Raw genomic sequence first — 16,709 nt, forward strand, 5'->3', positions numbered from 1 at the left:
CATTTTCCAATGATAATATTGTAATGAACATCCTTATATCATAATATTTTATACCTTTCTAATTATTTATCTTTATCTGGCACAAATTTCCTCACATATGATTTCTATATCATTGGGGTATGAAAATTTCATTTACTGAAAAATAGCCTTCCGGAAAAGTCTTACCAATTTTTCTCTTACTAGTAGTAAATGGAACTATATTGAAACCAGCACTTGGAGTTATTTCTTCTTAATATGTACCAGGTTAATAAGTAAAAATGGCATCTTTTAAAAATAATTTGCATGTCTTTGAGCACCTTTTAGAATTTTAATAATTCTCTTGATCTGTTTGTTGTTCTTCTTATGTGAATTATCTCTTAATGACATCTTTGAGCCTTTCATAGGGTAGTGGGAAGATTAAATGAGAGAAAAATTCACATAAAGTACTTAATACAGTGACTTAAAAATCTGAAGTATTTAATGATAGTTCATGACTTTAGTTACTATTATGGGTATTAATTTGCTTTATCTCTTATTACAGATATAAATAAAAGTAGTCAGTGAAGAAACTCAACTTCAAGTTAAGATAGCATTAAGCATGTAAATGAATACGTGCTTAATAGTAAAAATAAAATTATCCTTTCCATAAAGAACATGAAAGTAAAAATCTGTGGAAGGAAGAAATTCTTGCTAAGTAATTTATTTACACTTCTCCCAATCCCTGTAATCACCATAAGCACTTCCCTTTACATCAGGGACAGAGTGGTGAGTCCAATAGAGATTTAGGGATATTTGTTACCCCAAGAACTGTCCTATGTACCACTTGGGTATGCAGGGGGATACAGAACTGCCAGCTATGGGGAGGGAAACACAAGTCTGGGCCAAGTAGGACGTCAAAGGCCAAGATCAACAACAGAAGGTGCATTGAAGGGGTTCTTACTCCACTTCAAAACCAGAAAGTAGGCTTTTTAGTATGTTAGAGAGAAAGCGGTTAATTTTTCGTAAAATCATGAGTATAATTCCACATTTAGCCATAATTGCAATCATCCTGCTAAGCTGAAACTCCTTGCCCCTGAGCTCTTGCCTCACCCATCAGTCATTACATTGCTACAGATGTGTCATCCTAAATACAGGATGGACTTATGCTCTTCTCACCTTGGACACTTAAGGCTCAAACAAAACAAAACAAACAAAAAAGCCATCAAGCCCTAACCTAGCTTTTTCATCATCAACTTCACCTCATTTCGCTGCACATTCTGTGCTGCTGGTATAAGTCTACTCACCACTTCTCAAACATGGGCCATGAGTATTTGTCCCTCCAAGCTTTTGCGTTGTTCTCCGAGGCTGAAATGCTCTTTCTCCCTTCTCTGTTGACAGAGATGCTGCATATTCTTCAAAGTCCTACCCAGGTTATTTCCATCAAGTTTAATCACTTCTTCCTTTGGACACCATCTATTTGGTATATTTCCTTCTGCCTTGTATTATTAATGTTTATTTACACAAATGCTTTTCCCTTTAGATTTTAAGCATGGAAGAAAAAGTGACGATTTTTTAATCATGTTTGATTTCCCCACAACCTAGCACAATAGTTCACAAAAAGGAAGTGCCTGCCCAGTAATTATTTCATGAGTCAAACTGAATATTCAATTACCAGTTTTAGTTGCTTTCTATATAAATATGACAAGTATGTCTATGAGAAAAAGACACTCCCCATTAGTTTCAAAGTAGAATTGCCAGATAAAATACAGAACGCATAATTAAATTTGAATTTGACTTTGAAATTCAAATTCAGCTGGATGCCCCATATTTTTATTTGCTAAATCTGGCAACCTTAGTCCGAAGACATGCCAGTTTCACCACTGTCAGGGTTAACTTCAGGGCAACAGTGAATTAGTGAGGGTGTAAATCTGTTCCCATCCAATTCTGCTGTAGTGATATATACATAGCCACCATGAATCCTCTTCATGTAAGGGAAAGGTAATACTTTTTTTAAAAAGGGGAAGAAGAACAAAAGTGGCCACAAATATAGTGGATATTTGAGGAACTTGGGAGAATAGTTCCAGGTATTAATATAAATTCTTCAAATAGCTAGTTGTTCTGATCAACAAGATAGCAAGGTAAACCTTTGCAGGCCCTGAGGCATTTTGTTTTTTGTATCATCATCCAGGACATTTCTTCACACTGCCCTTGGTCTCTCTTTTATAATCTCTCTAGTATCCCAACCACAATAGGGTCATTGTACTGGCTCTTGTTGTGCCAACCTTCCATGTTCAGCTCTGAGGATCCATGTCTGCCCCGGATTATTTGATAAGATCCACTAACTTTACCCCTTACCTGCACTTACCTCTCACCCGTACCACTTTTCTGTTTTCCTAGGGACCTGTGTATTGGTCTAATAATAAACCAATTTGCCATTGTACAATGAGAGGGGATTAATAGAACCCCCAGGATTCTCCTTTGCTCCTAGATAAAATCTCCAGTTTAACCTTCTGGGGACAATTCCTGGCTCTCCCTAAGTCGTCTGATCAAAGAAGGTTGGAATTTCCTGTAGGAGTGGGTGATGTCCTCTGTGAAGTAATTATTTTTTGGAGAGAGGAACCTTGCAATATCCTTCAAATCAAATTATGTGAGCAGCTGTTTGCTGATGAGTTAAGCAGAATCTCTTATTTTAAGGAAATATAACTAGTACATTGAGACTTCACTATTCTGACTATAAAGTAATTTTCTATTTTTTCAAAGGACACCTAAGTTGAACTACTAATCGCCCATAAGGAGCTTTGTAGCTCCTCAGAAGGGTGCACCTATTGCCTTCTCGAGGCTGAGGCCATTAGAGAAAACAACCCTTAGAGTCTTCAAGCCTGGCCTCCATTGAATCATATTCTACCTCTGCAGACAAAAGCTCCCAGGAGTCCATGGCTTCGCTGGAAAAATACTCCCACAGAACCACAGACACATTAAAGTAACACAACTGATTAATTGCAGAGAATACATCTCTGGTCATGTAACATATTGAAAAAGTAACTGTCAGGAAGATAAAGCCAATGACCTTGGCCACTTCAGCAACCGTAGTTGGTCAATCACACAAACTATTAACGTATGTGAAGGAACCAGTAGGGAAACTGTGTCTGCTGAATTAAGCAGAACAGAGGCTGTGCTTGGGTATTCAGAATGCCTTCCAATAGGAGAGTGAACAGCCTTTTATCTGCCAGCATTTGGCTCCACACACTAAAGTTGTGAAGGCCAACATGTAATGTGTGCTTTGGGACTCTGGTTGCTGGTATCTGAAACCAACTGCAGATAGCTTTTAAAAACAAAAAGATAAATGTATTACAAGGACATAATGATTCAAGGGAGTGCAGAGCAATTCAAGAGGATTCTCTGACCTCAAGGAAAGAAGACACTAATGAGTACTGAAAATAGGAATCTCCAGAAAATTCACAATCTCGTCTCTGTCTTCCTTCTCTCTGTTTTTCATTCCTTTTTCTCTTCTCTCATCAATTTCCTCTACTTCCAAATCTTCATGGAGATTTGATCCACCACACTGTGGTTAGTATCGCAATAAAAGTTGGAAGGGTGGAATTCTGTGTCTCAAAATGACTCCAGGGGCCTAGCCTCAGTAGGATGGGAGGGAAGGGGGTGGTTGCAAGCTGGACAAACACTACAGAAGCTGTTGGCTGCAGTCACACCTACCATTTCCCTAGTTTTTGCCTGATTAAGGCAAACTTGGAAGAGGAAATAGTGGAGATGCTAGATATCTGATTATATGCTGATGTTAAACTTATGACAAAGCAAATTTTAAAATGGTAGTAAAGCATGCTAAAAATAATTATAACTAAAAAATAGAATGCACTATAGCATATATCAGAAAGTTCTATCCCACGAACCCTAACAGTGCCTTTATCTGTCTTTTGTAATTGTTAAGCAGGATATCTCTTAGAAAGAAAACTTCGTTTAACTGATTTAAAATAACATCATTCTGTTTGGGCTCATAAAGGTTTTTTTTTTTCTTTTATCCTACAATTACTGCTAGCTTACCATTGGCAGAGTTTGGACCTTCCGCCTGAGTAAATTTCCTTAGTGCAATCAGATTTCATTCAAATACTCTCAAAAGAAGTGAAAACCCATCATATAAAAAGTAACTTTGGATGCCATTCAGCTCTGTGATGGGGAGCGAATACATGTGAATGAAGCCTTCCTCAGTGTTTCTCTTCCATTTTTACTCTTTGGTGCCCCTCTCCCTAACGGTTATACTTTCTGGTTATCTGTTACAGTCATTTCCAAGGCATTTTTGTGCTCCCCTCTAATAAAAAAAAATCAGTACATTTCTCCAACTTATGTTTACTTATTTACTAAAATAAGTAAAGTATACATCAAAAAGTGAATAAATAATAAAAACTTTACAATATGTTCTACAATAAATATAAGCAGAAGTTCTAATATTTTCTTTTTATGCCCCAACAATCATCTTGTGTTCTGATCTATTGTTACAGGACAGTCAGTCCATCTGAGTTGAGCTGTTGTTGATGCTTTATTTTTCACATCCTACTGGATGGTTGTGAACTTTAGGTACAGGGTATTCTTGGCTTAAAATGAATTTTCCAAGGCTAAACCTTTCATGTGTAAGTGCCATAAATATTTGTAGACAGTACTGAAAACCACTGAATGGGTGTAAAAGTGATCATCATCATACCAGCAAAGTAAATTTTCTGAAAAAAAAAAATTGGAAAAAGTTAGACATGGTGGTATGGCTAGGCTTTGGGCAGTAAGGCTACATACACTGAAGTATGTAGAGCAAGGATTCAGGCTTTGACTGACTGAAATAAACAGGACCCTACAAAAGAGAAAGGGAAGCCAGTTAGATAATGATACTTTTCAATGACCAACTTATCTTGCTTTTTCTTTACATTCTTTCCTTTCGTCCGCTCTCAGACTCTGAGACTGTGAGGTGATGCTGACCCTGCCAGCATTTCAGATCAAAAGGAAATCCAGAGAGATAGTAACAAATAAACCAGCAATCCCATCTCTTATTTATTTTTTATTAAAATTCAATTTGCCAACATTTTTAAAATTTAAATTCAATAATCCTATATTTTAATAAAACCCTTATCACAAAAGGAAAGACCAAAATTTAACAACAAACTAAAACTAATATTTATTAGAAGAATGACCAGCAAAGGATATATTTTTTTTAAGATTTGATTTATTTATTCATGAGAGACACATAGAGAGAGGCAGAGACACAGGCAGAGGGAGAAGCAGGCTCCCTGCAGGAGCTCAGTGCAGGACTCGATCCCAGGATCCCAGGATCCCAACCTGAGCCACAGGCAGATGCTCAACCACTGAGCCACCCAGATGCCCCACAGGCAAAGGATTTATATCTCTGATGTATAATAAGTATATACAAATTAATGAGAGCAATAATATTGTCCACTAAGTAAATCAGCAAAGGCTAGTCACAAAAGAAATGATTAAGAAATGTGTGGGACAATGTTCAATTTTCTTTTTTTTTAAAAAAAAGTCCTAAATTAAAACAAGATATTATCTTTCCTCTCTCAAATTAGGAAAGATTTATATTGTCACAAAGGTACGGCCAGAGCTTGAAATGAGCAGTTGAATTCATCACAGGTAAAAGGATATATTAACCTGATCTTTTGGAAATCAATATTTCCATACAGATCAACAGCTGTAAGATGTATATTTCCCTCTGTTTAGTAACTCTTCTTCTATTAATTTATCTTAAGAAAATAAAAAACAAAGATTTAGAGACCAATTTATTTACTGACATACTTTATGAAGAATTAAAAAATTTTTAAAGAACAGGTTATTTTATGATAGAAAAATAGGTAAGTAAACAATGATCTAACTACACAATACATCATTGTTCAGCTTCTACAATTTGTTTATTAGGAAAGCTTGGTAGCATGATGGATGCTTATGTTAAAATCATCATTGAAAAAAAGCAGGATATGCAGTTGGCCTACAGTAATAACAACCAAGAAACGAAATACATAGAAGGCACTAGGTACAAGTAGCCAAAAATTCTGCGTTATTTTTCTTGGTTGCTGGATCTATGAATGATTTTAGTTTCTTCTTTCTATAGTTTCATTTCTATTTTTATATATCCTTTCAAATTTATATTCATGTAACATATTTATTGAGGACATATCTACCACGTTCCAGATACTATCCTAAGTGCTTAGGATAAAGCAATGACAAAAACAAAATATCTACTCTCAATAGTGCTGCCAGATTTAGCATAAAAATATAGGCATCTAGCTAAATTAGAATTTCAGATAAACAATGAAGAATTTTTCCATATATGTATAGTATTTTACTTGGCAACTCTCTCAAGGAATTTAACTTAGTGGGGGATAAACATTCTATAGTGAGCATGATTTAATTTTTTTATTTTATTTTTTATTTTGGCAAAATACACCTAACATATAATGTATCCTTTTGACCATATGAAAGTGTACCAGGCAGTGGTATTAAGTTCATTCACAAGGCTGTGCAACCATCACTACCATCTAGTTCTAGAACTTCTTTATCACCTCAAAGGGAGAACTCTACTTATTAGGCATTCACTCCTCATTTTCCACTCTCCCCACTGCCTGTCAATCACTAATCTGTTTTTTGTCTCCATAGATTTGCCTTTTCTGGATATTTCATGTAAATAGAATCGTACAAGATGTGGCCTTTTGTGTCTGGCATCATTCAGCTGATGTTTCTAAGGTCATCCATGTTGTAGCATGTATCAGAATGCCATTCGGTTTTGTGGCTAAATAATACTCTATTGTGTGTATATACCACATTTTGTTTATCCATTTATCTCTTGATAGGCATTTGGGTTGTTCCCACTATTTGGCTATTGTGAGGTATGTATTAATTTTATATTTAAAAGAGTAAGTGTGAGTTAAACTATTAAAAGCCCCAAGGGATGATGAAAATCTTTCTCAGAGCCTCCTCTCTCTCAGTATAATATAGTTAAATAACTGAGTGATAGAGAGGACCAAGCAATATTTAATCAAGACAAAAATAATGTTTTAAACAGAATAAAATAAAATGTGGCAGATACAAAGAAGTATAAAATACCGATCTTGCAATCAAGAAGCTTATACCAAATTCTAGGAAATGAAAGTCAAAAGTCCAGCATGTAATCACAGCAAGGCTACTCTGCTTCTGTTAGAGACAGCTGACTTTAGATGACCAATTCAGGGCTGCCCCTAGAACAATAGGTAGGGCACATCACATCTGCATGATTAAAAAGCTTACCAAAAAAATATGCTTCCCAGAAAAAAAGCAAAGATAAATCCAAATTTATCTTTTATCCAAAGATAAATCATATTTTCCAACACTTAAACATAGAAAATTTCAGAAATATGGAGTTCCTCTTCCAGCACTTCCTCGCAGCCTATGTAGGATGACTGATTCCTGCCTTCCCATATTTAGAGAATGCTCTTTTGTTTTATATCCTCTGAGGTTTTCAGACTTACATCAGTAAATTCTTATTCCAACAGCTGGGAAAGCTGGCTGGCAAAACCTTGTGTTGGCATCATCTCAGAGCATTATGAAGCATAAGAGATAGAAGCGACATGGGGGCACCTTCACACTTCCTTTTCCTTCGGCAGTAGCCCAAGCAACCGGTGCGTGACTCAGAGCCGAAGAAGACACAAGAGGGGTGATGGGAAGTAAGATGGGGTGCTGAAGAGCAGAGTCAGAGACTCCAGAGTCATCAGATCTCATCTGTGTTTCATTTAGTTCATTCCTTCTTCCAGAATTTGCCAGACTCTTCTTCCTTTGCCTTTGCTCCAGTTACCTGCCTTATCTTACCTCCTCCTGCTGCCCACCGACAAGCATTTTAGTGTTTCTTCCTTAAGGTTCACTGCAAACCCTACCTTCTTCAAAGAGGCTTTGCCAATCTTCTTGTTCTTCTTTGGAAGGTTTTGGAAAGCCTTCCAAAGAGGTTTTGCTGATTCTAATCCCTTCCTTCCAAAGAAGGAAGATCTAATTTCTTCCTTCTTTAAACTTCATCTCCTCATGTGTGTTATAATTGCTGAATAGTCTACTTATTTATTTTTGTGTTGGCATTTGTCCTCTTTGCCCTATTGCCGTTGAACAGACATAATACAGTCCCAAAACATTGTCTCCTCATGATAGCAACTACATTCCACTCGTTTCTAAATCCTCCTCATCTTTTTCATTTATCCTGCCACACAATCTTGACTGGTTGACCCCTGTCATACACAGGTTTGATGTTCAGAAGAAAGTATTTAATGGATGAAGAGTTACTTTTTGAAGATTCCAATTTCAGAGGCAAAGAGGTCTCTTCAAATACAAAACACCTGAATAACAAGATAGTGATGGGGATCCCTGGGTGGCGCAGCGGTTTAGCGCCTGCCTTTGGCCCAGGGCGCGATCCTGGAGACCCGGGATCGAATCCCACATCGGGCTCCCGGTTCGTGGAGCCTGCTTCTCCCTCTGCCTGTGTCTCTGCCTCTCTCTCTCTCTCTGTGTGACTATCATAAATAAATAAAAAAAAAAAAAAAAAAAAAAAACAAGATAGTGATGTTTACATCTCACTGCAGGCTGGAAGTATTCAATTCTCTACATTATCTTGATAGATGAAGCATCTCTTCTCTCCTTTTGTTCTTAAAAGAATTTGTCTTTTAGGGTGTAAAAAGGAAAATTTAGCTCTCCTCTCGCTGGGTACTTCCCAGAAAGTACTCTTCCTTCATCTTCATTTTTTTTCCTTTATTATTTTTCTATCCTTCATTTCTCAATTTAACTTTCTACACCAAATCATATAAACTTTTGTCTGGTTACTATTTTAAGATTTTTTTTTCTGTAGTAGTAACCCAAATATTACAAATTATCATACACTAGACTAACTTCTGCATTTATGTGAAAAGTGGCAAAATAGCACTCTCAGATGGAGAAAATAACCAAAGCATTAATTTCCTTAATGCAAAGCACCTGGGGATATTGTTGTTATCATATTGCCCCAATTGCAATATAGTTGTCAACACTTGACTTTATCAACTTATCCATCCCTTCAACAAATAGCTGTGGCTATGATGTCTGCGATACTGAACTAAGTACTACAATACTAGACACTGACTTGTTTTCATCCTAATTCTGTTCTTGTTCTCTTTTACCAGAACAAACTTTTCCACCATCCCTTAAGAACCACTGTTCTCCAGGGGTTTGTTCTTGAGTCCCTTCCTTCTATTACTGGGAATGGCTAATATCTGACACGGATACAATCGCTTCCCTCTCTGGAGCCAGTGGTGGATTCTAATCACCATTCCTAGTGCTCTTCCCCACTATGCCTGAGAAGGGCCTTAAATGCTTTCTTAACACGGCATTTCAGAAAGCTTGCTGTCATTTGGAGGTGATAATGCAACAGGACGTCTTTCTGCTTCCCCTGAACCTCTCTCCTTGATTGATCCCATTGACTTCTGTGGCTTCCCTTTTCACTTCTGGTAAGATGACTCCCAAACTCTACGTGACATGTTCCCTGAGTTCTAGATTCATATTTCCAAAAACCTAAAGTTCTTCCCCAGTTAGTGTTTCAAACTCAGCTTGTCCAAAACCAAATCATGTTCTCCATGAACTTACTCTTAGGAATTACTATTTGCAGTCACTCAGTCTAGAGACTTTAAGCTTATCTCTTTCTCTTATCTCTCACTGCTTATCTGCATATGCAGTTGGTCATTAAGTTATATTCATTTTACTTCATAAATGTCTCCTAAATATATTATTTCCTATCCTTTTGCACTTCCCTAGTTTAGCCCTTTACAGATTGCCTTCATGGATTCTTGTAACAGCCTCTATCATTCTCTGTGAACAAATTACTCCCTCTCCCGATTATCCTCCACCTTGCCATCAATTATTTTCCTAGATCAATGATCTGACTATATTAGTGGTTTCTTTCATTTCCTTCAATGGATCCTTGAATTCCTTCAGTGTCACCAAGAGAAATATCGAATTCCTTCTTAGCAGGACAGCCAGAGCCCCGCACATGCTAACACTCTGTGACCTTTCCAAACACATTTCTCATCACTTCCCCAACTCCAGGCTTCCTGCCTCAGGTGTGCCGGTAGAGCTATTCCCTAAATACACCAGGAATTTTCACACCTGTGTGTCTTTGCTCATGCTGTGCAATCTGCATAAAATGCCTTCCCCCCACTAACTGCCTAGGAAAATTCTCCTTCAAAGTCTATTTTTCCCCTCTTCTTCTGTCCCCTTACTGCCCCCCTCTATCCCAGCTTCCATTAATGGTACATGTTGCTATGTTTTATGGTGGTTAGTTGAATCTGCTCCACCAAGCTGTTTACGCCTAACATAGTCTTATCCAATTTTGTATCTATATTATGAATAGCAGAGTTCCTAATATAGTAAAAGATGAGTGAATGTTCTTGGCATATACCAAAGCAAAGCATGCCCCATATTCTAAATCACTTTTCTCTTTAAAGAGTAGCTGGTTAGTAAGGAAAAAAAAAAAAAAAGCTGGTAAATTTGGCTTATATGTGAGTCTTATCACATGGTCTCAAATTAGAAATTATTGAGTTGCCAATATTTTCCCCAAGCCTCCAGTAAATTTTTTTTTTTGGAAAATTATGCAGTGAGGTGATTCATCCAGACTTTGTAAAACAAAATTATCCCTTCATTTTCTTGTTTTAGAAACAAAAATAAAACCATCAATGCTTGATTGACATAAGTGGAAAAACCCTTTTGTTTTGTGTAATCCAGTGTTTTCATTAAGTAATTTGCAGAGTATGAAGAGGAAAAGAGCCTTTGTAGGGGGTTCCAGAGGCATTCTGCCCAAGAAAATCTGATTAATTTGAATAGTAGCATTGGAATCTCCAACCATACCTCGTAAAAGCCATCCGGAGGGAAAAGGACTTCATAGTTACAAACTACTTCTACTTCTGGATAGAAATCCCATTATCCCATTTCATGCTGCCTACAAACAAGCCCCTGGAAGAAAATGTTTCATGATACTCTCAGGCTAAAACCTGCTTTAAAAAGAGAAACCTGCTTATGGTGGTGGTAGCACATAGTTATACAATCAAATTTTAGTCCATGTAATGACATAACTCTTTACCATAAAACTTTAAATATGAGAAGGTGTATCAGAGATTTAATGCACCCTAGATTGTAAAATAAAGCTAAAGCAGCAGTGTTGGTGGCAGGTGCCCCTAAGCCAATCTGATAATATTTACCTGTATTATAAAACTGTATTTAACAAGGCGAATAGGATTAGTGATGAATAGTGTAGTTTATGAGAGAATAAGAGCCTGCTGTCCAGATTCTGCTGTCAGCACTTCCTATTGGGATTGTTTCATGAACTATGGCAGTTGATTTAAACGGCACAACTCAAAGTTTATGCGGAAGCACTAAAAAATGGATCAAGAGATAGAAAGGGAGGGGAAAAAAATCCCAGTAAACCAGAATACCAGTAAGTGAATCTTTACTACAAAGAAAAAGATGCTGGATTACAAATGAGCACCCTCTTTAGTTTGCGAGCTAACGCAGTGTGCAGGCTTGGATAAAGGGAATAATGGACACCTTCTGACACCAGGCTGTGTGTCTGGTGAGCATCCCTCAGTGCAAATGTTAGTACTGTGTGAGTATTTATTGTGTTTCTATAAAGTCCTAATGAGCTCCTTGGGTGAGAGTGAAACCCTTTGCTTTTTCACACTGTGCTCAAGACCCCTAAACTTCATGGGGTCAAATCTAAAGAAAGGGTAATGGACCATGAGGTCCAGCTTAATAGACCTGATATTAACACAGCAGCAAGAATGTCACCAAATGCAAAGTTTAGGGCAAGCAATGAATGAAGTATTTGTTACACTTAAATAATATACAAAGGTTATAGCAGAGTAGTGGCACTATATCAATGTCATCATTGCAGGCCTTTGAAAATCTGCCACGTATGAAATAACCCCGTAACACACATCTTTAGGTTACAATAGATGAATTTGCTTTGCAAATAATAGATTAGGCTAGAAAGCTATGCAATTACAGTAACTACCTATAGGTATTTTTAGATATTAAAAATCCCTCGTCTTTAGGAATAATCCAATAATAGATATTACCAGTACCTAATATTCGTATGACAGAAATGTACTGCACTCCATGTTGATTATACAGTTCATATACTTAAGTGTACTTTTTTTCTAAGTGAAATAATTTTTTTTTCCTCTAGTGGTCTGATTTCTTTAGGATAGGACAGCAGTCCCTTGCTTTGAAACGGGTAAAACATAACCACACTGAGTATGATGTCATGACGCAGAACCACTTGTATAAACACAGGACTCTTTCACCAGACTCCTTTGTCCGTATATTTGTTAGCTCATCACAATAAGCCTGGTTCGTTATTACAGTAAACTTCAGTTCAAGTGATGGAATGTAAGCCACAGACTTGGGATCTGAGAGCACTGCTGTCTGTGGTTTTGTTCGTAAGTTAACTTTGAATACATCATCACTCTCTCACATGGGTAAGAATGGGAAGATCTCAGGGCATGAGCCAATAAAAATATTTGTGTGCTCGTTCACCTTTGTGTTTTTATTTCCTGCTGGGTTAAATACTTTTCTCTGGAATCAACTCAAGTCGGTTGTAAATTATTTGAGGACAAGGGCTCTATTTCTACTTCTGCTGTTTTATGTTTCTATTCCCAACACCAAAGACAAAGCCACAGTATTGTCTACACACTCCACACCTCATGCATTTATATAAGAAAAGTTATTTGGTACCATCTCCTCTTTGTTTCCATGACTTGATTATCACAAAAGTGGAAAATTGCATTTATTCAGGAAATTCAGGCAGTGTACTTTCAAATTAGTTAGCTAACACATGCTATTATGAACCTGTAACAGCTAACTTACTCTCTGCTAACTCTCCATTCATTTTGCATGAACTTGATTTCCAAGAGTCTGCACCATCCACCACTTGTCAGAAGTTACTACCGCTTTCATATTTGTAAAATTAGACCAGGTTCAAAGAGATGAAAAACCTCATGGTTTCAGAAAACTAGTTTCAGTGCTTAAGTACATAAAGTAAGGACATTTACAAACAAAAATGCTTCTAGATTCTCTAAGTTCCATGGTTACTGTTGTCATTTCTCTTTGATTGACCTCTGATGACTAATAGGGATGGAAAGAATGACATGACTATTTTATGTGTTGCCGTTTTTAAATGAAATACGCAGAAATTCAAAGGTGGAAACCAATTACTTTTTATTATTAAAGGAAAAGCCGGAGGCACTTATCTGTTGATGAGGTTGACCCTTTAAAAGGGCCAGTAGGAGCCAGCCAAATGTGTGTGATACAGGAACATCAGAATTCTGACCTACCTAAAAATATCACTTCCACCAACCCGCCAGAGCACCTAGGGTTTCTGTTATTGGAGTCTTTACTGTGCATGAGAGCATCAGTTACAGATGGTCCATCAAAATGCAGACAAGTGCACTGACCCAATAATCTCCATTCTATCTGTGGTTTGTATTAGGTAAGGGCGGGCTCTAGTCCAGAGCAGATTGTCTGAACCACAAAAGAGGAAAGATTTGAGTAAAATGGGAGGTGAGGGGAATTCTGGAGACTCAGGAGATCCCAAGGCACTAGGCATGGATATTAAGAAGGCCCCACTTGAGAGAGTAGGGTGATGCTGAGGACTTCCTTCTTCGAAAGTGGGCATGATGCCTCATTATGCCAATTAGTGAATTGTTTCTAAAGGTTTCCCTAGGGCAGCCCGGGTGGCTCAGCTGTTTAGTGCTGCCTTCAGCCCAGGGCCTGATCCTGGGGACCTGGGGTCGAGTCCCACATCAGGGTCCCTGCATGGAGCCTGCTTCTCCCTCTGCCCATGTCTCTGCCTCTCTCTCTTTCTGTGCCTCTCATGAACAAATAAATAAAATCTTAAAAATCTTTAAATAAATAAATAAATAAATAAATAAATAAATACATACATACATAAATAAAATAAAGGTTTCCCTAAAATTAGCTGTTCCTAAAGGAATTTAAACATGCAGAGGTATAGTTTTTACACTAAAAGTTAGTGTAGAATTCATTTATTCTACTATAATTTTGACAGTGAGTCCAAGACAAATGTTCAAAAAGAGGTACTCCCACTTTCAGCAAAGATGGAATCAAGCAGACAAGATTTACCCTTCCACCACATATACACATCTGTAAATTGAAAACAATTATTTTTGAGACGCTTGGGTGGCTCAGCGGTTGAGTTTCTGCCTTTGGCCCAGGGTGTGATCCTGGAGACCTGGGATCGAGTCCCACATCAGGCTCCCTGCATGGAGCCTGCTTCTCCCTCTGCCTGTGTCTCTGCCTCTCTCTCTCTCTCTCTCTGTATGTGTGTCTCTCATGAATAAATGAATAAAATCTTTAAAAAAACATACAATGTTTTTCAAGACCATGAACATTAGGAAGTGAAGGACAGTGATACCCAGATGATGATTTTTCTTTACAAATACTCTTTAAGAGCAATTTGAGATTCACAGCAAAACTGAGCAGAAAGTACAGAGAGCTCCCATATATTCTCTTCTATCCTGACACAGCCTCTCTGAGTGTCAACATCCCACACCAGAGTTGTACACTCATTATAATTGATGAAGCTACATTGATACATCCTCATCACCCAAAGTCCATAGTTTACATCAGGATTCACTCTTGGTGTCCATTCTATAGGTTTTAACACGTGTATAATGACATGTATCCACTATTCTAGTATACAAAATCGTTTCACTACCCTTAAAATCTATGTCCTGCCTTTTCTTTTTTTCTTTTTAAAGATCTTATTTATTTATTCATGAGAGACACAGAGACAGAGAGAGGCAGAAGGAGAAGCAGGCTCCATGCAGGGAGCCCGACGTGGGACTCGATCCCAGAACTCCAGGATCAGCCCTGGGCCAAAGGCGGCGCTAAACCGCTGACCCACCCGGGCTGCCCTATGTCCTCCTTTTCATCCCTCCCTCCCTGTTAATCCCTGGAAACCACTAATCTTTTTAGTGTCTCTATAGTTTGCATTTTCCAGAATGTCATATCGTTAGAATCATACAATGTGTAGCCTTTTCAGATTGGCTTCTTTCACTTAGTAATAACCATTTGAGATTCCTTCATGTCTTTTAGTAGCTTGTTGTGCATTCCTGTTTCCTATTTAATGATATTCTATTGTCTGGATGTACTATATTTATCCATTCACCTACTAAAGGACATCTTGGTTGCTTCCAAGTTTTGGCAATTATGTATAAAGCTGCTATAAACATCCATGTGCACATTTTTGTGTGGACATAAGCTTTCAGCTCCTTTGGGTAAATAACAAGGAGTGCAATTTCTGGATCAGATGGTACAAGTATTTTTAGTTTCGTAAGAAGCTGCCAAACTGTCTTCCAAAGTGGCTGTATTATTTTGCATTCCGGCCAGCAATAAATGAGAGCTCCTATTGCTCCACATCCTCTCCAGCATTTATTGTTGTCCGTGTTTAAGATTTTAGCCATTCTAATAGATATGTGGTATTTCCTCATTGTTGTTTTAATTTGCATTTCCCTAATGAGGTATAATGTTGAATATCTTTTCATATGCTTATTTGCCATGTTTTTATCTTCTTTGAAGTGCCTGTTCAGATCTTTTGCCCATTTTTTAATTGGGCTGTTTGTTTTCCTATTGTTGAATTTAAGAGTTCTTTGTATATTTTGGATAACAATCTTTTATCTGATATGTCTTTTGCAAACCTTTTCTCCCAGTTTCTGGCTTGACTTCTCATTCTCTTGATAGTATTTTATACAGAGCAGAAGATTTTAATTATAATGAAGTCCAGCTTATCAAGTGTTTCTTTCATGGGATCATGCCTTTGGTGTTATATCTAAAAAGCCATTAATTTACCCAAAGTTATCCAGATTTTCTGTGTTATCTTCTAGGAGTTTCATTGTTTTGTGCTTTGCACTTCATTCTATGATCAATTTTGATTTCATTTTGTGAGGTATATAAGGTCTGTGTCTTGTGTGTGTCAATTATTTTAACATCATTTCTTGAAAAGACTTTTTCTCCATTGTATTGTTTTTGTTAAATATCAGTTGACTATATGTATATGAATCTATTTCTGAGTTATTTATTCTCTTCCATTGATCTATTTGTCCATTATTTTGTCAATACCACACTCTCTTGATCATTGTGGTTTATAGTAAATCTTGAAGTCAGGTAGCATCAGTCCTCCAACTTTGTTCTCCTTCAATATTGTGTCACTATTCTAGGTCTCTTGCTTCTCTGTATAAAGTTGAAATCCGTCAATATTCTCAAAATAACTTGCTGTGATTTTGATTGCTATTATACTGAATCTATACATCAAGTTGGGAAGAACTAACATCTTGACAATATTGAGTTTTCCTATCCTTAAACATGGATACCTAAGGTGATGGATTTTTAAAAATATTTTGCATATAAATATATGAGATGCTTTAATTGGGAAAATTACTGGTACATTATTTTAAAACAATAATAAAGTCAGTGATTTTTTTAAAACAATACTTTTTATGACTTTAATTATAAAAATTAAATATCCCCAAATTTTTTTACAAATGCTAAACAATTCATTTAGTCAAGAAATAGTTATTGAATTCTAATAGAAGCCAAACACTACACAAGATGCTGAGAATACAAAAGCATAACAAGACAAGGTATCTCTCCTCTAGAAGCTCACAGTTCGGTGAGGAATGAAAAAT

The 16,709-nt window shown here is 37.1% G+C and overlaps 1 long non-coding RNA gene across 1 annotated transcript in view; it reads right to left on the reverse strand.

The window, feature by feature from the left end:
- Window positions 1–4,378: 4,378 nt before the first annotated feature.
- The window catches only part of LOC119866392, a 56,013-nt gene continuing 43,682 nt past the window's right edge, over window positions 4,379–16,709 (reverse strand). Inside the window, exon 3 of the long non-coding RNA XR_005380070.1 lies at window positions 4,379–4,685. This is a non-coding gene — a long non-coding RNA (uncharacterized LOC119866392). The remainder of the gene's footprint in view (window positions 4,686–16,709) is intronic.

The sequence above is a fragment of the Canis lupus genome, chromosome 27 (genome assembly GCF_011100685.1).
Source record: "Canis lupus familiaris isolate Mischka breed German Shepherd chromosome 27, alternate assembly UU_Cfam_GSD_1.0, whole genome shotgun sequence".
Classification (NCBI taxonomy): Eukaryota; Metazoa; Chordata; class Mammalia; order Carnivora; family Canidae; genus Canis; species Canis lupus.